The sequence below is a fragment of the Arvicola amphibius genome, chromosome 3 (assembly GCF_903992535.2).
Source record: "Arvicola amphibius chromosome 3, mArvAmp1.2, whole genome shotgun sequence".
NCBI classification, from domain to species: domain Eukaryota; kingdom Metazoa; phylum Chordata; class Mammalia; order Rodentia; family Cricetidae; genus Arvicola; species Arvicola amphibius.
In genome coordinates, this window is record NC_052049.1 from 119,539,508 (window position 1) to 119,559,986 (window position 20,479).

The following is a 20,479-nucleotide window of genomic DNA, read 5'->3' on the forward strand; positions in this document are numbered from 1 at the left end:
CAAATATTCTAGATACAAACTTACATTCAGATGGGTTGTTGAGAAAACAGAGACGAGTGTTTCCAGAGAGAAAGCACACGCAAATTCATCAATAGGAATCAATTTATGCTTTAGAATCGGGACAGAACTTGGCACTGCTGGGTTATGATTATGTATATGTAGCCAAATGTGTCCGTCACACTGTCCCCCGCCTTTCTTTGGAGAATTTGATCCACAGTAGACTTTTAATGGTGTCGTTGTTTTCTTTTGTTTTTTGAAAATTACTTTTCCCATCAAATCAAACTCATATGTTCTAAAATTGATTTCATGCTTAAAATACTGGTGACCTCCCCCAAAGCATTTTTAGTTATGCCAAGTACACACATGATACTTGAAACACATTCTTATTTTAGTATTTTAATGAATTTTTTGAGCTATGTTTTCTTGCTTTTACATTCTTTGGAGAGGTAAGGAGGGGCTTGTGACATAATGAAGAATGGTCTGGTGAAAGAAACGAGGGAGAAAGCAGAATCAGTTCAGGAAAGGAACTACATTTTGAGTTGTGCAGCTAGACAACAACACAATGAAACCAGTAGGCACAAGTGTCTGAATTATAGTCCCTGGGACCGTCTACATAGGCCCCCGTCACCAGGAACAAAGTAGAAATACTGAATGGGAGGGCTTGTTGATGGAGAGCCTGTGTTTGTTCCAGATTCTGCTTGTTAGAGAGGCAAGAATAAGGTCCCACACAGCGCAGCATAAATACAGTGTGCTCAGTGTGTGTGCATTTTCTCTCAGCCCCCGTCCCGTACATACCCCTTCCTGTATCCCATTCCATAGTTCTAGCTGCCTCACCGAAGGGAAGGGAGATGCCCTCTCAGAACCACTACTACTGCTTGCTGTACATCTGCTAAGAGTCCACTGTTTGCGTGTCTGCTTCTGATCTGGGGAGACGAGGGGTCAAGGCCAACAGTCCCCAAGCTCATGGCATCTAGAAGGGTTTTTTTTTTTTTTTATTAATCTGAAAATGATGTCCATTGTTCAGGGAAGCATAAGCAGTAAAGATAAAGCATTTTCAGCAGGAACAGTGAAATTACTGAGTTTCTTTAGGATTGCATTGAAGTCATTTCATCACGCAGGGCTACCAACAACCTGTCTCATCTCCTGCCTCTTGCCTCTTAGCTCCCCCAGGGAGCCCTGAGCTCTCCCACCAGTAACCAAGGCCTTGTTACATCAGGCAGGTGCTCTGAGAGGTCCATCCCACTTCTTACATTTTGGGAGGGATCTCCTTAAAGAGACCTCTCAGTTAGGATGCATCGTTATTGCTCAAAGTGCTTAATAAAGATTTTTTGAAGTATTTCTTCTATCATTTATTAACATTTATGTTGCTATTATTGACATCTCAGATTTGACCCTGACTGGGTAGGCTCTATTCTACATCAACACTAACACATACCACTTCAAGATAAACACACTAGGAAAGACCTGCATGTACTCTGAATTCATGAAATGACGCTCAAGCCTCTCCTTATCATACATTAAGAGAGTGATCTTGGATGTTAACCAAAAGAGCCTGAAGTCAGAAGCCAAGAGATGTTTTGAGCTCTGTACACATGTGGATTTTTCTGTCCTTCCTTTATATGAGGGCTTCCCAGAAAGTACCTATATTTAATGCAAAGTTCCACTATCCTTGAAAAATGTGTTAATATTCAAGTAATCATTTTATGAGGATATTGTTTATTTAAGTAGACTACTTGCTCAGAATGAGTGCCTATTTAAACTTAAGGCAAACTCAAATCAAATCTAAGAGCAATACATTGTGACTTGAGTTACGAAAATATTAACAACAGTTGACTTCTGCCTTTGTTCTTAAATTTGTGTGTACTCTAGCCAAAGACAGTGCGATTGCACTTTTATGTTTGATGAGGTTAAGATTGTTAAGAATTAGGATTGCTAAAGATTGCTTTTATTGTAGTAATCCACTCACCGCTGTCCATCCTGGACGGTGCCGCAGCGTCTGGCCTCCAGTAAATGTCCTTAGGGTCCTGATATCCCAGAGAGCTCAGGCTGGTCCTGGTGGGGAGCCTTCTGCACAGGGAGCGCTGCTTCAGAGATGACCTGCTTCAGATTTGATTAAATGCAAATTTTTGGTGTATGTTTCTCTCCAATTTGCATCCCCAATGCAGATTATATATGAAGGTACTTTTTCCCTCTCTAAGGATTTTTCTTCAGTAACAATGAGTTTCCATTAGGAAACAACTCTCTTAAATGTTTGTTATGGAAACAATGCAGCTATTATTCTCTTTGTGAATAGCATTGGCGTTTCCTCATCCCTTAACTTAGGGTTTGGCTTTAGAAGATAGCGTGTTGCCTGTAAAAGTCCATATTGTCCAGTTGGTACTGCACTTGTATTGTCTAGGCTGTTAGGTTTTTTTGAAAGTGGCTGCTTTTTTGGACATAGTTAAAATCTTAGATATTTTCGTTTGCAAAAAGAAATAAAATACCAGACCATTTAAATACATGTAGATAGTCTTCTTATTTATAACCTAATGTGTGTGCTACTTCAGAGATTCATGTATCAAATATTTCTCAGCTGCTTTAAAAAAACATTCTATAAGTTGCCCTCCTAGTGTGGTTCAAAGGAGTACATGGAGAGCTGCCTTTGATCAAATGTCTTCATTAAAAAAGACTCTTTTTGGTGCTCTGAGTTCCTCTGGAGAAAAACTTCACGAGAACAGAAGGCAGGCATTTCAGCATCTCCCCCACTCCTCTTTAGCTACCTACAGTTGCTGCTTAATAATCTAGTTTAGACTTTTGTCTGCTATTCTGAACAAGGTTAGAACTAGGCACCTTCTGGAACATCTTTCCTAGCCTTTCTAGATTTGTACAAGTGATGTTCCATAGGTTCACACAGGCACCGTCCAGTGCTTCTCAAGAACCGGAGTGAGATCAAAGGAATCTAAAACATCAGTATGCTCTAGAGATCCCAGGGGCTCTGCAAAGTCCAAAACTATCTCCATAATAAAAGCAATGAGCAATTGATCCTTCACCCTCTCAGTTTCTCATAGGTGAATCTGAGAGTTTCCTGGATGCATGATAGCACAGGTTGGAGAAGCAGACACAAAAAAACTAGAGCTGTTTTCTATGGAGTTGAATGATAAAGTAATTCACCAAACTGCAAATTTCAGTTCCGTTTTTCTCACTGAAAAGATTTTGGAAGTAGGGAAGAAAATACATTTTTTAGAAAGAGTGCTAATATGTATTGCTTTGTTATTGTCAATTTAAATGAAAGAGCTAACAATTCTTAGTTTTGATTTTGATACTGTAAGTGTATGTGGAAATACAGAAATAATTCATATTTAAAAATACCTTTGGGGCCATAGATACTTTGTAAGAGAGTTAAAGGGTCTGAGAGGATGAGATTTTAGATCTGCTACACTAGATAGACTGTTGTAGATTAAAAGAACTTCTGGAATTTTCTGATGTACAAATTAGCATACTCAATGTCTGTGCTCATTTTTCTCATGGAGTAACACTGCTTGGATTTCTGGATGTCTAAAAGAAAACCAAAAAGGCAAAACTCATCTCAAGTTATCTGCTTCTGACTCCCACCTCGTGGACTACATTGACCCTGGTGACATGTCCTTCCTGGAGCAGCGGTGTCCAGCAGTCTTTCCGGCTCATCTTGGGCTCTCGCAGACAGCAGTTCAGGGTCACATTCTTAGGAACTTCTTAGGCTGATTATTCAGTGTCTCAATAATAACCTCCAGTGAGCCTGTAGATGCCTTAAAACATCATACTATTAAAAGAGCCTGAAATAATAATTCCAAGTAGAGTACAACAATCTTACATAGTTATGAGTTCCTACTGCTGACAGAATGAAGATCACCGACCTTCTTAGCTGGCTGTCAAGTCTGCCCATGATCTGGTTCCATCCTACCTTCCTACCTTGCCGGCCCTTGCTTTCCTCTAAGCATTATAGTTTCTCCTGTGGCTCTTGGACCACTTTCCTCAGAATCACTCAGAATGCTTATAAAGTTCAGTCTATGCCAGACTTCCCCAGTCTGAGTATTACAGAGCCCTGCCAGGTAATTCACATGGTAAAGAGTTCCTCTCCCTGTTCTTAAATCCTAAGAGCTGATGGCGTCTACGGCAGCTGTAACCAGTCACTCAAATGTTTGTGTATTTTATTTATTTATGTTTGAGAGGTCCTATTGTATCCTAGGCTGACCCCGATTCTGCTATGTAGCTAAAGAGGGTGACATTAAACTTCTGGTACTCCTGCTTCCACCTCCACAGGGATGGGGTCACAAAAGTGTGCCACGAGAAAGTTGATGCAGTGCTGGGGATCACACACAGGGCTTTGTGCATGGTAGCCAAGCACCCTACCAAATAATAGATCTTCAGCCCTGCTCAGTGTTGCTCAAGGGTCCTTGTATAGCCTCTGTCTTTGTTTATGCTAGTCTCAAATCAAAGCACCATCCCCTCACTTTGTGCTGATAAAAATTCTGCAATTCTTTTAAGATTCAGCCACAGATACGCTTTTTTTCCTCTCATGGTTTACTTGTGGATGTACCAAGATGATTTTACTGACGTGAGAGCTGTACAGACACTGACCTTCCTTGTGTGTGGTTTGTAATAACCCCTTCTTCCTTTCCTTCCCTCCTCCCATTTCTCCTTCACAGTCCTATAACGCAGATAACCAAAAAATGATTTCAAAATCAAATGTCTAATGAACCAGAGGTGTTTCTGGTTCTGCTTGCCTGTGTTGCATGGTGCAATTTTACTGCAGCCTTGGTCCTGAACACAGGACATGCATGCAATGCATTGTGCTAAATTTTATACCAAGCAGCTCCAATGAGGGCTGCCTGAAATACTTTAGTTCAGATTCTGAATTATTATATGTTATTAAACACAGTGGGTTTCTGTTCTTTTTTTTAAATTGTTTTTATTGAGTTATATATTTTTCTCTGGTCCCCTCCTTCCCTCCCCGACCCCTTTTACCCTTTCTCATGATCCCTACACTCTCAATTTACTCAATTTACTCAGGAGATCTTGTCTTTTTCTACTTCCCATGTAGATTAGATCCATGTATGTCTCTCTTAGGGTCCTCATTGTTGTCTAGATTCTCTGGGATTGTGAATTGTGGGCTGGTTTTATTTGCTTTATGTCTAAAAGCCACTTATGAGTGAGTACATATTATATTTGTCTTTCTGGGTCTGAGTTACCTCACTCAGTATGATGTTTTCTAGATCCATCTATTTGTCTGCGAATTTCAAGATGTCGTTATTTTTTCTGCTGTGTAGTACTCCGTTGTGTAAATGTACCACATTTTCCTTATCCATTCTTCAGTCGATGGGGCATTTAAGTTCAGAACCTGGAAACAAAGTTTCTGTTCTGTCACACAGGCCTGACCAGCATATGCGGGAGCTCCTTATGTCGCAGGCATCTTTGCTGGACTACGTCCAGAGATGTTTTTATGTTTTCCTAGATGTGTGGCTTCCACTGGAAACTGACTTTGCTTCTGTGTATATCGGTGTGGAATTGACAAGTGCATTGGGTCCTCCTGAAGGCCAGAAGCAGGTGTCAGATCCCCTCTGAGGATCTGACCTGCTGAGGGGGCTGGGAACTGAACTTGGGTGCTCTGGAAGAAAGAATGCTTTCTGAACCCCTGAGCTATCTCTCTAGCCCTGACGAGATAATTTTAATGACAATTTTTATCATAATGTACTCTTTTAAAAAGACATTTTAGCTGATATTTAGATAATTTTCTACAAGGGATATAACCAGGGTGAGCCTCTCTGTCCAGGTTTGGGTGGGACAGTCTCTATCATATTTATAATGATTTGCCATCTGATAGTCCCCCTCTCACTCTCAAAAGAAGCTCTGTTTGCAGAGTCATGCCGTCAGTCACCTGAGGGGCAGGTCGTCAGAGACATAGGCAGGGACGCCACATCTTACAGCGATTATGACATGACTCTATCTTGGGACTATGGAAACGTGAACTCACAGGTAGCACGCAGAATTCATGAAATGAGGAAATCTTCCTAAGATTTGTTAGTCCAAATGTTGATTTCCCCAACTCATTTCTCAGATAAGAAATGTGAAGTCATTTTCACAGATCGCTGTCTGTTGGGCCTGAGTGTGAAATGGCCCCTCGTGTGTGTGAAGGCCTAGGTGACATCACTGGTCCTAATTGGGGAAGTTCTGGAAAGTTCAGGAGCTTGGGTTTGGCTGGAGGATGTACGTCACTGCCACGGGGCATCCTGACCCTATTTCCTTCTGTCATCCTTCATCTCCTTCCTGACCAGTGTTTAAGAAATGCTCTGCTCCCTCTTGCCCACCTCTAAGGCCATGAGCTGCAACAAGCCCCTCCCCCTCAAGCGTTTCTGACTGATATTGGTCATGTGACGTAAAAGTTACTGCACTGGGTGTGTTCAGGGAAATGACATGATCCTCATCACTAGGGGCTAAGAGCTTAGTGGAGAATATGGAACCTATCGAAGCATTGGAACCCAGTGAGGGCAGTTTCACTTGAAGGTTATTGTCTTGTCTCTGGGTATTTAAACTCCAGGGAAGCATTTGCCATTTAGGAATTCATGTTTTTAAACCTCTCCTTTAGTCTCCTAAAGGCTGAGTGTCCTAGTTTAACTTCCATTGCTGTGGAAAATATCTCCACGGAGACACTTAGAGGAGAAAGTGTTTATTTTGGTTGGCAGTTCCAGGTTCCAGTCAATCGTTATGGGGAAGTCATGGTGGAGGGAACCTGAAGCCGCTGTCATATCATAGCCATGTCAGGAGCAGAGAGAAGCAGAGAGAAGCAGAGAGAACGGATGCTCGCGTGGTGCTCACCAGCTTTCTCTGCTCTCACACAGTTCAGGGCCCAAGTCAGGGAATGGAGCCGCCTGCCTTTGGCTGGGTCTTCCCACATCTGGTCAGGGAATGGAGTTACCTACTCTCAGGCTGGGTCTTCCCTCATTAGGGAATGGAGCTGCCCACTCTTGGGCTGGGTCTTCCCTCATCATAGAATGGAGCTGCCCGCCTTCGGCTGAGTTTTCCCACATCAGGGAAAGCATTCAAGGCAACTCTTCATAGATATGCTGACTGGCCAACCTGACCTAGACAGTCCTTCACTGAGACTCTTTCAGGTGACTGACTCTAGACTGTGCCAAGCTCACAGCTAACCAACATGTTCAGAAAGGGAAACGTTTCTTTCCATCTTTTCTCCATCCCCCTTCTCCCTCTCTCACTTCTTCCTTTGACCTGTTTTCCCCTCCTCCCCCTCCCCTCCCCTCCTCTCCTCTCCCCTCCCCTCCCCTTCCTTCCCCTCCCCTTCCCTCCTCTCCTCTCCCCTCCCCTCCCCTCCTCTCCTCTCCTCTGTTCTCCTCTCCTCTCCTCTCCTCATGACCCTTCCCTCCCCTTCCCATGCTCCTCCCCTCCTCTTCTCTCCTCCCCCTCTCCTCCCCCCTTCTCCTCCTCTTCCATCTTCTACTCACTGGCATAGCAGAGAAAGAGTTCTGCTCAAGTTATGGAAATTCTAAGAAGAGTATAGTTGCGGTAATGGCTATATCCTGCTGTCACTTTGGCTACAACTGGGATTAACTAGACCCGGGTGGCATCCGTCATCAGACTCCAGTCTGTTTTCTCATCCTGAGTGGTGAATTCCCTTCACTTTCCATGCTAAACCTTTCTGTTCATTCCGCCTTGGACACCCACAGTTCTGACTGTCACTGCTAAGTGGAATCCTAGATGACTCTCATGGCCCAGGCCCATAAACTAAGACTAGGTCTCAACCTGGCATCCACGTCCTCTCTGGGAGCACAGTAACCTCCAGTGGAGCCAAACTGTCTGGTGGCTTGTAGTGTCCCCCGATTTGCTTCCTGCATCTCTAAGCCCCACATCTGTTCATCGTAGTCTTCTCTGGTACAGCTTCTTCTTATACCTCCCAGAGCCCAACCTTCCAATCCCATCTCACATAACAATGCATCCTCTCTAAAGAGCCCCTGCTATCCCTGGATAGTGAGCATCCCCCTCATTTAATCTCTACAGATCTTTCAACTGTACTTATTTTTTTCTCTGAACTGTACCCATTTACTCTCTTGGACTTCCCACTAAGATTGTGAGTTCTAAGGATGGAATGCAGACGATGCTCAAATATTTAATGTAGACCATTCTCTAAATGGTAATGAAGAAAAGAAAAGAAGGAGTCTGAAGGATTGTGCTCAGAAAAACAAAAGGAAACAGCTGACCACCGTTCTGATCTGCAGCTTGAGAGGGACTTTTTAAAGCACTGTAACCCAGGGCTTCTTTGTTACGGCATCTTAACCTTTCCGGGCAGTGCAAACGGGCAGATGATCCTTTAGCATAGGAGCTCATTTGTTCCTTCATCTTTAGGGCCCAGGCAGCTGTGTATAACAAGTAAATGGAGACCTGGGAACCTGTTAGCCTGAGTAAGTTTAGGGAGGTCTTCAGCAGTCTAGGCTGTTTGTTATTGGGAAAGAGAGATACAGACAGACAGACAGACAGACACACACACACACACACACACACAGAGAGAGAGAGAGAGACAGAGACACACAGAGAGAAACAGAGAGAGAGAGAGAGACAGAGACAGAGACAGAGCGACAGAGTCTGGTAGCCATGGCAGAGATCTGACATGGAACTAAGGGTTTTAGCCTGAGCGACCGGTGAGATATGGCCCCTGGAAGAAAGTAAGCTTCCAGTTCACTTGGAACAATAGGTAAAGAAGCCACAGTCTACTCAAGGCAAGCGCGACCTTGAAGGAAAAACACAAAGATGAGAAAGAAGCAGCAAAGATGGACAGGGATCTGCCACCAGGATGGAAATGGAGAGAAAGGGTAGAGCACAAACTGTCACAGCATCCCAGATAAGCACAAGAATTATGCCATTCTCTGCTGTGTCTGCAAGCCAGGCTTCCCTGGACCCGGGACACCGGCAGAACAGGTGTAACAAAGTTCAGGGACAAATAGAAACATCCGAAGATGCATTCATGGTGAACTGTGGAGTGCTTGCCCCTGGACCTTTAGGTTTCTAGGAGTAAATGGGTGGGTGGGGACATCCCAAACAGCGTTTTGGTTTCTGGCCTTAGACACTAGTACAAATCCATCCTGAACTATACCAGATTGGCTTTGCCAGTTAACAGTCTCATTGGTACCTGACACCCTGCTGGGAACATTACCTAGAGTTCTAGAAACTGTATTATATCCCTGAACTCAGTTCCCTCTACCACATCTCCCAATTCTCCTTCCTTAACAAAAAGCTCCCCATTCACATGCCTGACCCAGATCACCCTTGTGCTGGAGGCCTTGGGATCCATTGACCTGGCCTTCCAACCTTTCCTGAGGGGATGCTTAGAGCTCTAGCCCCAGGTGAGTTGCCTCTTTTGGTTCTGCTAGCTCTGGTCCCCTCAGGCTGCTCCTTAAAATGTGTCAACGGGAAATAGTTAAACATCAGCCAGCGCCTGAAACCACAGGAAGCTGGGCCATTCCTTCCCTTGAATATTCTGCACCTTTGCATAAGCTCTGCAGAAAGCTGTGTTCTGGCGAGAATGAACTTTATCTGGCTTGCTGACTCCCTCCACCCCAGCCTGTGCCATCCCCCTTCATTTTGTCCCCTGCCTGCTTCATGTTGCCAATCTTTGCATGGACTTACTTTCCTATGGGTGCTAACTAGGGTCCACAGCTGTTCAGGAAGGCTCTAAGCTTGAAGGGCTATTTGGGGGAGCACCACGTCAGAGAAGAAGTACTAGGGTGTGGGGTTTAGATCGCCTGTATTCTATCTACCTTGCTTTTGTGTTTAACATATTGGGCAACATTACAGTTATTCAACAGGTTGACATTTTTTAAAGGCAGCATCCAGTGCTATGCTATCAGCTTCAGGGAAAGCAGAAAGAAAGCCCTGAGCACTGGGGAGTTAGTTCTTGGTTTTGGTTCTCTCTTCCTACTGTTGTCCCCTGCCTGAATCATAAAGCTGTACTTCCGGCTTTAGCCACGAGGTGGCGCCTCAACTCTATACGTAGCTCACTGTGAGCTCAGGGTTAACAGTAAGAGCTTTTGGGGAACTGTGGAGAAACGAGGGTGTGGACTTTTTTCTTTCTTTGAATTCTGGAAATCAGCCTGAGTGGTCCTTCATGGGCGACTGCAGGAAAGAAGGCCTTTTGCACAAAGTCCTCAGCCCAGTCGTCTAACCCATTTCCCACCCTTCCCTGCAAAGTACCCCCCCCCCCACACACACACTTCCTCTACTGTAAGATGGGAGATCGGTGGCCAGATGGGGCTGTTGAACTGTGATAATCAGCTGACTAGTATTATTGTTTTACTACGCTCCAAGTTACAAAGTAGATTGAGCCAAGCAAACTCCAGCACCCAAGAGGCTCTGCCTTATCTCGATGACCCTCACAAGAGAACATCTAGCCTTTTCTCCAAGAAGGAGTTCTGGCACGGTGCGCCTTCTTGCCTTTGGGTCAGGGACAGCCCTGCATTTGACAAGCAATCTGGTATGAGAATGGCAGCCTGTTCTCTGGGGTTGAACTTCTTCCAGCTGACCGCATCGCCAGGGGTGAAAGCTCAACCGGATAACAGTCAGGCTGCAGGCTCCAGTCCCCCACCCCACATTGTCCATCCTGCTCTTGGCTCTTCCTCCCCTGTAAGCACTGCGTATCTAACTGACTGTTTTCTTGTTCCTGTTTGTTTTCATTTTTTCCTTAAGTAAAAAAAAAAAAAAAAAAAAAAAAAAAAAAAAAAAAAAAAAGCTTTGCTAGATACACAACCTTTGAAATCATTTGGTTTGGAAGTATTTACCTAGCGGCTCCTCTGGCTGGGTGCTGTACTCGCAGATTTTGTATGTGGTGAGATATTTGCTCAGGAATGCATCTACACTTACAGCCATCTGAGGGAGGGCCCAGCTTGCTTCTGTGTGTCTCTCTGTCTCAGATAGCAGTAATGGCAGATTCATCAGCTCTCAGAGCGAGGACTGAGGCTGTAAAAGTGAGGAGGGAGTCATAGACAGCCAGATACAAGAGTCACATATTATTGTGTTACACCTGAAAATGGCATTCACGTTGCCTCAGGGGTCCACTTTGACCTCACACTGGGCTAACCTGCACTCTCCTGAAAACAACTGCCTTCCTTTCCTTTGTTCTTCGGAGGCCTCAGGTTGCCCTTCCTTTAGTGGCTTGCTGATTGTGGGTACACAGTGGCTAGGGAGTGAAGGAGGCCAGCATCCTCCCCGGGTGTGGGAATTCTGAGCATGCTCCCGTTCCCATTGCTCAGGGGAGGATTCTGAAGCCTTGGGAATCCGTTTCTTGCCACTAAGTGGCTGTTAGCTTTCTTCAGCTGGGGAAATAATCCTTCCTTCACGACACACCAGGAGCATACAAGGGAACTGGGCTACTAAGTTAGAAAATGGGGCAGGCGATGGTGGTGCACTCTTTTAATCCTAGCACTCCAGTGACAGAGGCAGGAGGATTCCTCGTGTGACTGCAGATAGCCTGGTCTAGATAATGAGTTCCAGCCAGGGCTCCATAATGAGACCTTGTCAAAAGGGAAAAAGAAAGATAGGAGTAAATTCCGTGCTCACGCAGAAGACAAGCACACAGCCCCACTCATGTCTCATCAGTAGATTTCCACGCTGAGTTCGTTGGTTTATTTTTTAAAGCTTTTGCATTTTCTGTTGAAACTTGCTAAAGAATGCCGTCTGGTGGTTCCTATCCTAATGTCTCACCATGGACACCAGGGGCCGTGGGTGAAAATGATTAGGCAGCAGCTGTCTCCCATTATAAAAAGAGCTGCCTGGGCTTGGAGGCCCCTGAGGCCTCTCCCCCATGGTTATAAGAAAGCAGCAGGTGCTCCACCCTTTTCCCCTAACGTGCATCACTCCCCCAAGTCTAGGCAAGAAAACTAGAGAGGGTGGAGCTCTGGGTCCCTTAAAACTCACTGTGTTAAAGCCAATGTGATGGGATTTGGGGGTGGGGAGTCTGGAGGAAGTGATTCCATCCAGATGGTTCCTCCCACAAGGATGGGATTAGCAATCTTATTAGCTTGAGCTCAAGGGAACTAAAAGGTCCCACTGTGTCCTTCAGTTCTCTGGCATGTAAGAGCACAGGGTCTGCTCCCCTTGTCATTGAGGCAGCACGACAGTAAGGGACACATGTCCCTCAGCAGACACCAGAAACTGGTGCTTGAACTGGGTTATTCAGCCTCCGGGGCTACATGGAATCAATTTCTGTTATTAATAAGTTGCCCAGAGTTTTGGTATAGCAATGCACAAAGGTGAAACTGGGGGTGAGAATAGGGGACTGGGGAAAGAAGCCATGTGTGTGGGCCTTCTGTTATGTGTTTTTCTTCCTCTGAGCACGGGTGGGAAAAGCCACATGAGGGGAGGCACCAAGAAAATACAGATCACGTCTTAGTCCCTGGAGGACAGCTTGCCTGTCCGCTTTTCACTTAATTGAGCAGCAGAGGGCAATTTGGGAGATGGTGGGTCCCAGGAGAGGATGTGGCCAAGACAAGGATACAGATGCCTGTTGTGGGCTTAGGAGCCACAGTGGAAGATGACTTTGGACCCCTCAGGAGAGTTTCTAGCAGAGGGAGTAACCCTAGCCGTGATCTGCAGGAGGCTGTAGAGACTAAGGAGTCTGGATCAGAGCTGGATCTGAGGGAGGGAGGCACAAGTAGAACTCCTCCATGGTCTCTTTGGAGCAGCCGAGGAGGGACACTATCAAAAGGAGCGGTGTCGTACGTAAAAGGAGTTAACTTGAGAAGCGGAGCTGTTTATGAATGAAAGTGCCTAATGGTGGGCTAAAGATGAGACACCATAACTTCTGCTTCCTGTAACCCTGCTTCCTGACAGCATGCTGGAGAAACCAGGCTTTGATGGCAAAGAGGCGAATTGGCTGAGGTCCTCTCTGTCGCTTCATCTCTCAGTCCCCAGAGTCTAGTGCAAGAGCATGCTAAAGGCAGGAGGTAAGGGCTGTCCAGGAGTTTGACATTAAAGTGTCAACTGGACTGTTTTAAATAACAGAAAATGAAGTCAGGGTTTTGTAGTCTCCAGAGGGTATCATGAAGAGGTGCAGAGAGCAGACTGGGCGGAGCATGGATCAGGATGCTAATTAAAGAGGAGTAAGAATGGCTTCGCGTTCACACGCCATTACACTGATAGAGAGCAAGGGTTGGCTACAGATCTTTTAAAGGTCTTTATTCAAATGTATGCCCATATCCTTAAAAATATAATATAAATGGGAACTTCTTTCATAAAGGAGAATTTATGGAAGTTTCTGAATTAAAAGACAGTACTCCCTAGCAGTAGTGTCTTCATTCAAAGTCAATCATGAAAGTTGTTTGGTTTTGATTTCTAGACATGGTTTCATGGTTTTTTGAGGTTAGAATTGGGGTGGTGAGATAGGATTATTGACCTAAACAATCTTTTGCTGACTTTCTTAAAATAGGCTCAGCTAGGCACTGCAGGCTAATACTTGCTATCCCAGCACTTGGGAGGTGAAGGCAGGAGAATCACAAGTTCAAAGGCAGCCTGGGATATGTAGTGAGATCCAGGCCCTGCTCTGTCACTAACTAACTAACCACTAGCTAGTTAACAAATAAATAGTTAGCTAGCTAATAGATCCAAAGTCCACCAAGTATTTTTAAGATCCATATTCAATTAAAATGTCTCTGAAGAGATTCAGAAATTGAAATACTATTGTAGCCCAACTCCCAGGGTCTTCCAAAATTTACATCTGTCTTGACTGGCTCGGCTCCCAAGGGCTTTCCTCTTTAAGGGCTTAATAGAGCCATGGTACCTACCCTTCCTCAAGGAGGAAGAAATTTGTGCTCCTGGTATCCTGACCAACTAGACATTGTTCTCTTGCTCAGCGGTTACTTTGCTTGCCTTAACCCTGCCCAACTATAACCCCCTTCTCTGTTGCCCCTAGATGATGTCAGTTTAGTCTAGCTCACCAAATTCTCTTGTTTGGCCGTGATGATTGCTTTGTCCACTGTTTCTCTGCTTTTTCTCCTGTATGAACATTTCCAGATGGGGTCACATTTGTGTTCAAACCATTTTCTTTCAAAGAACTCCACATCATGGGTGAATGGAGTCAGGCTTTTGTGTTTGTTTGTTTTTATATTGGTTAGAAGGCATAGCTCAAAAGTGTTAACCAGTATGTTTTCTAGGGTTATGGCATCTTTCTCTCTGTGTGGTCTCACAGAACCTGGGGCCATATTCCCTTGCTCGGTCCATACCAAAGTAGACATAGACTAAGGAACTTCTGGCCTCACTAGGATAGAGCAGACTGTGCTGCGGCCAATGTTGAGAGTTTTCTGTTACCACTAAGGACCAGGTAAGCCTGGAGTTAGGAGAAAGCCTGGAGTTAGGGGCGGGGCAACAAAGCAGCTGGAATGGAGGGAGCTGGGAGGAGATGAGTCCTAGCCAGGGGGAGCATGGCAGATGGAGGTAGAGGTTGGTCCTCAACACATAGCGCTCCATCCATTGTCCATGCTTAGCCTGTTGTCCATAGTCCTGGGAAGTCTCTGAGAAGTTTGGTATGGTGATGAAGGGGCGTCAGAGGAAACCTAAGTCCCTGGCCATGGTAGACCTGTTCAGAACTGTTTAGGATCATAAGATGTCTCTGTGAACCAGGGAAGTCATGGGCAGGCTCTCCATCATCGTACACGTCAGTGTGCGTCACTCCTCTGATCTTCAGGGCCGGCTTCTGATCTGACTCATTCTGGGGCTAACAATGCCAGCTTTGCAGGTGACAATGGATGATGTGGCCGAAAGCTCAGCGATCTAGCCTCAAATTCATGCTTTATTGCTTTTGTAGAATTTACTATTTTCAGTTATTATAGTATATTTACAGGTATATTTCAATTAGCATTGGAATTTCTTGAATTAATTTTAGGGCAGAAGCTAAATTTCCACATGTGTGTACATGACAGACCCGGAGAAGATATGTGTCTCTCATTTCAGGTCTTTGTAATACAGCTGGGAGTAGTCTATAGAATTAGTAGGCTGAACTTGCCTCTGACTTATGACTAAGCTATCTCACAGATGTTTCTTAGTCCCTGAATCTGTGCTTGCTCTATACACATGGATAGAGTATTAAGATGGAAGGTTCAACTGAGGCAGCAGATGTTATTTACTAAAATGAGACACGAGAAAAGAAATAGAGGAATTCTTAAAAGTTAATGGTTAAGAAAGGTGCCAGATTCATAGATGATTGGCACAAATCATGTGTAGCCAATGTGTGGAAGTTAAATTTTAACTAAATTGTTTGTTTTACAGTCTATCTATCTATCTATCTATCTATCTATCTATCTATCTATCTATCTATCATCTGTGTATGTGTGTTTGTGTGTGTGTGTGTGCGCACACACATATGCCAGTGGTTCTCAACCTTCCTAATGCAGTGACCTTTTAATAAGTTTCCTTATGCTGTGGTGACCCCCAGCTACAAAATTATTTTTGTGGATCCCACACAATCATAATTTATCAGTGTTTTCTGATGGTCTTAGGTGACTCTGGCAAATGGGTTCTTTGACCCTTTGACCCAAAAGTTGAGAATTAGTGGTCTAGGGAACCCAATAAATTAGGATTGATACAAAGCACCTTTGCCTAGTGAACCATCTCATTGGCCTGAGAAAGTTGAAGGTTTCTCTGTTTGTCTGTCTCCCTCCTTTCCTCCTTCTCTTCCAACTCCTCTTCCACTCCTCCTCCTCCTCTTCCTTACTTTCTGCCTTGTAAGAGGAGAACAATCCAGCAGGGCTGCCAGGTGCTTCAGGTGATGTCAGGATTTCTTCTGTGTGCTCCTTGCAGGTAGGAAAGCAAAGGAAGCCATGGAGAGTCCAGGTTGTGTGTTTCAGTGGGAGAAGCCTGCCAGCCCTGAGTCCACTAAGGGTCAGTGCTGAGGGAACATGGAGGGGAACACCAACTTCTAGGGAGCTGGGCTGGAAGAATTCTGCAGGCAGCCCCTGAGACACCCCGGGAGATATCCTTGAGTCTAAAATAAGTAATCCCTAGAGAGCCTGAGGACAGTATGCAGTAACCTGTGTCATGGAGCAGGACTCAGCTCTTTACTCTCTGGCTTCAGCCAGCATGGTCCCAAAGGGATAGTCAGTGTGGAGAGCTTTGCAGTGTGGTAGAGACAGAACTCACTTCTTTTCCCTGCAGCTATGGGAGGCTTCAGTAAGGGTGGGGGAGGACAAAGGGTGGGGAGCACTGAGGGTGGGGGGTACTGGGGAGGGAGAGGAAAAAGGATGGGGAGCAGTGAGCATTGGGGAGGACTAGGGTAGGGAGCACTGAGGATAGGGGAGGAGAGAGTATCAATTTTATTTATCAGACAGTTATCAAATACTTTGCGCTAAAAGTCCCAGACTCTCTTACTGTGTTAATCAAATTGTTAAAGCTTTGGTCACTGCAGGTTTTTTCTTCATTCACTCTGTGTCTCTGACACACAACCCTTGTGTGTGTGTGTGTGGTGTGTATGCGTGTGTGCACGCATGTGTGTCCGTACATATGTATCATTTTATTTCCTGACTCTTCCCTTGTCCGAATGTGTGCTGTTGCGATTGTCCCTCAGCTGACAGAGACAGCAAATGTCCTGTGTAGCCCAGTTGTATCTCTCTGTGTGGCCATTTGTGTCGGTATTAAGGCAGTCATGAGTTCAGGCCCATCTCTCGAGTGCATGATCACAGGCACTCCGGGTCTCCTTCACACTCACTCACCTGCAAACTCCCATGCCAACAGTGAGAACAATCGCTCCTACCTCTAGCATCTGCTTACTTACTTGTGCATTTCATGCATGTGTAAATATAGTGGTTTCAAACTTGTTGAGCCATAATTCTGTGGGAAACACCTCTGCCAATCACAATGCTGTAAACTCCTTTACTATTTAGTCTCTCGCATTCCAAGGTAGGCCAAGGCTTTTTTCTCTGAGGTTGTTTCATCCTTGCCGTTGGGATGCTTCCTTACAAACTGAATTTCATCATGGATTCTCTTGATCTCCTGAACAATGCTCTTTGTTTTGTTTGACATCTGCATACTTTATGGTTGTCTTTGTGCAATGAAGTTCTCTGAAGTTTTATAGATGGCTAGCATCATTGTATCCACAATTTTATTTTCAGAATATTTTGAACTGCCCTAAACTCTTCCCCTGTGCTCTGCCTGCTTAGCCCCAGACATCCTTGTAAGCCTTTGACAACTAGGAACATATGTTTAAATATTTAATTTTATTTTTAATTATGTGTATGTGTTTGTATGGGAGTTTGTACACAGAGGCCAGAAGAAGTCATTGGATTCCTTGGAGCTGGAGTTAGAAATGGTTATGAGCTACCCAACATGGGTCTTGGAATTGAATGTTGGTCCCCTCTGAGAGTAGCAAGTATTCTTAGCCACTCAACAATTTCTCCAGCCTTAATTAGGGATAATTTTATGGTTGCTATAGTTTTGCAAAATAACAATCTATAGATTTGTATTTTAACTTTAGGTATGTGATCTAATTTGAGTTAAATTTTTGTACAAGAATGTATGTACCCATCCCACCCCCCTTCCTCTCTTCTCCTCCCTCCCCCCTCAACCACCTATCATATACTGGTCTCTAGTCACACACAACTGTCTGAGTACCGTCTGTGGAAGAGACAGCCTTGCTCCCCTCATCAAATTGTCTTTTTCCATTTCTAAGAGCAGTTGATCATCTCAACTTCCCATTCAAGTCTGCCATCCCCCATTCTGAGCCAGGTTTCTGTTCCTTCAACAATAACTTGCTGACTTGGTTGTTGTGGGCTTCTAGGTAATACACATGCTTCAACTGTCCTTAGAATAGACTACTTGAGTCTCAGATACTTTTAGTTGAATAGGGCTTGAAATATTGATTGACGTCTTGAGACAGATGCTCACTCTTTGAGATGAGATTGTATTCTGTTTTCGAGTGAGTATGAAGTTTCTCTCATTATATGTGAATAAAAAACTTAGGAACCTGCAGTTTCCTTGTGGTTCTGGGCAAAGTTTTATTCACTGAATCATTTCCAAGGGCACAAAAAATCAGAAATCAGGCTGAATTTTAACGAAATCCCACACAACCCATTTTTAAAGATATGCACTACATATAAATATGTTGGAACTCATGAAACAGAATTTTTGTTATTTCTAGTTCTAATTGTGTCCCTATAAATATTAAGACTCTATCTAGCAAGCAAGCCTTTGAAAATGAAAAAAATAAAACATACCGATGACTTACAGGGCTCTGTATTAAGGTACCAAAGATAGAAAAGGAACAGTTTGTATTTTCTTTTCTTAGTATTAGAATAAGAAAACCTAGAAAAAGTGAAAGTAGTTATAAATAACATTTACTTTCTAACGTAGCATAAACTGTATCTTGCCTTAATAACATGATCTATCAATTACCAGCCATTTTTAAGCATTTGTAGTTCTTCCAAATTGTGGGTCTAACACTACATCAACTAGACTTTGCATTGTAGAATGCAGTCACAATCTAAGGAATTTCCTCTCTTATCTAACTTTATGTCTAGGATGAAGTTACGGGGTGTACCCTCCTAGCATTTCCCTCAAGGTTAAAGCATGCCATCCGTGGTGTTCTTGAGAGACGCTGGTGCAAACTCTAGTGTTGCGTATAGCATGAATAATAAAAACCCAGAGACAGGAATTGGGGTTTAGCCTGAAAACCAGAAGGGCAAAGCAGCCAAGCCCCTAGAGAAGTCTTACCTCTACCAACGTTGGGCGACTGCATACTAAGCAGACTAAGCCTCTCTCTCCTCCCATTTTATATTCCCTCTTGTGCTGGGATTAAAGATGTGTGACTCCCTGGGAGTGGGATTAAAGGTGTGAGCTACCACCACCTGAATTTGTTTCTGCATTGATTTTGTGTAATCCAGGGTGGCCTTGAAGTCTCTGAGATCCATCAGGCTCTGTCTCCCAAATCCTGGGATTAAAGGTGTGTGCCACCATTGCCTGACCTCTAGTAGCTTTAGCTTCGCCTCTGGCAAGATTTGTTTACCAAAATACAACTGATGTACCACTACAGTAGCATATCGCTTCCTTTGTTCAGTAGGACAGATCTCCGTCATTAGGAATTTACCTGAACAAAAGATTCGGCATAAGCAGCAATGATGCTTGCTGCTCACCCTAATGATCTGAGTTTAATTCCAAAATCCCACAAGGGGAAAAGGGAGAATGGGCTCTGGCAAATGGTCCTCTGATCTCCATATACAGGTCCCCAACACGAATGAATAAAACGAATAATTTACTAAAAACATTCAAACATCTCAGAAAGTAGTATTTGCCCAGTGGTCTGATCTGATTAATTTTTCAAGGTTTCCATGCTTCCATGTAGAAAGAGGAGGGTGTTTTTGAATTTGCCTTGCTGCAGAAGTAATGCGCTTAGCTAGGGTAGGGTGTTGACTCAGCATAGATCAGGAGTTGGTTAACGTTTTCTCCAAGTTATTCAGACATTGGGCCAAACAATGTCCATCTCAACCACTACATTCTACCGGAGTATCACCAGAGTGATCATAGATAATACGTACATTTATGAGTTGAGTTCTGATAAAACTGTAGCCGGGAAACCCGCTAGGATTGGGCCCTTTGGAAATTATTTGCTGATGGCTGACTAAGGAAGTAAAGTGTCTCCCGCAAAGCAAACTTTTTCTCAACTTGGAAGCTAAGTGGCATTACATAAATGTCAGTAGGCAGCTTACAAAATGCAGCCATGAATTTATGGTGGATGTTTGCTTCTTCTGTCAGTGTGTCTGTCAGGAGTCCCTTCAGAAAATTTCTCAAATATCAGAATTTGACCTAAGAAGTTTTCAGGACTCAGTGCGGGTGTCGGTTTTCTTCTCATGTTTTTCAGAAGAAATCAGATGAAAGGGATTCTCTCAGGGTTCACAAGCGTCCCTGAAATCAATTTGTCCCTGCGGTCAATTCTCCTCTACTCAGAAACCCAGCCCACATGTCATCTGACAACAGAATTAGTTCAGAGCATTGCAGACAGCGGGAAGTACACAGGAGAGGAGCTTAAACACTGGCTCAAGCCTAGGTTTACAATGCTGTCCCCCACAGGAGAGACCCCAGCTTGCCAGTCACATCGTATCTAATCTTACTTTCAAATAATTTAATTTCCTAGGCCAGGATGGGTCAGAAATAGCAAATTCAAAAAAGAGAATAGGAAAGCTTTTCGGGGTAGGGGTGGGGGAAGGCTGATGGCCCAGAATAAAAGAAGATACAGGTTTGAAATCTACACAACAATTGAAAATCTCCATCCTCTAGGGACAGCTGGGATTGTCAGTCCTTAGGTCCACATAGCTTTGTGTGCCGGAACTGTGAAACACGCATGGGATCTCTCAAGAGCCCTTGTGGAAATGAAGACATTGCCAAAGATGTGTTTCTGCATGGGCGTTGCTTAAGCTCAGTGAGCTTGCTAAAATGGACCTGGGAAAGGCACAGTTTTCCAGACGAGCATCCCATACTTGTT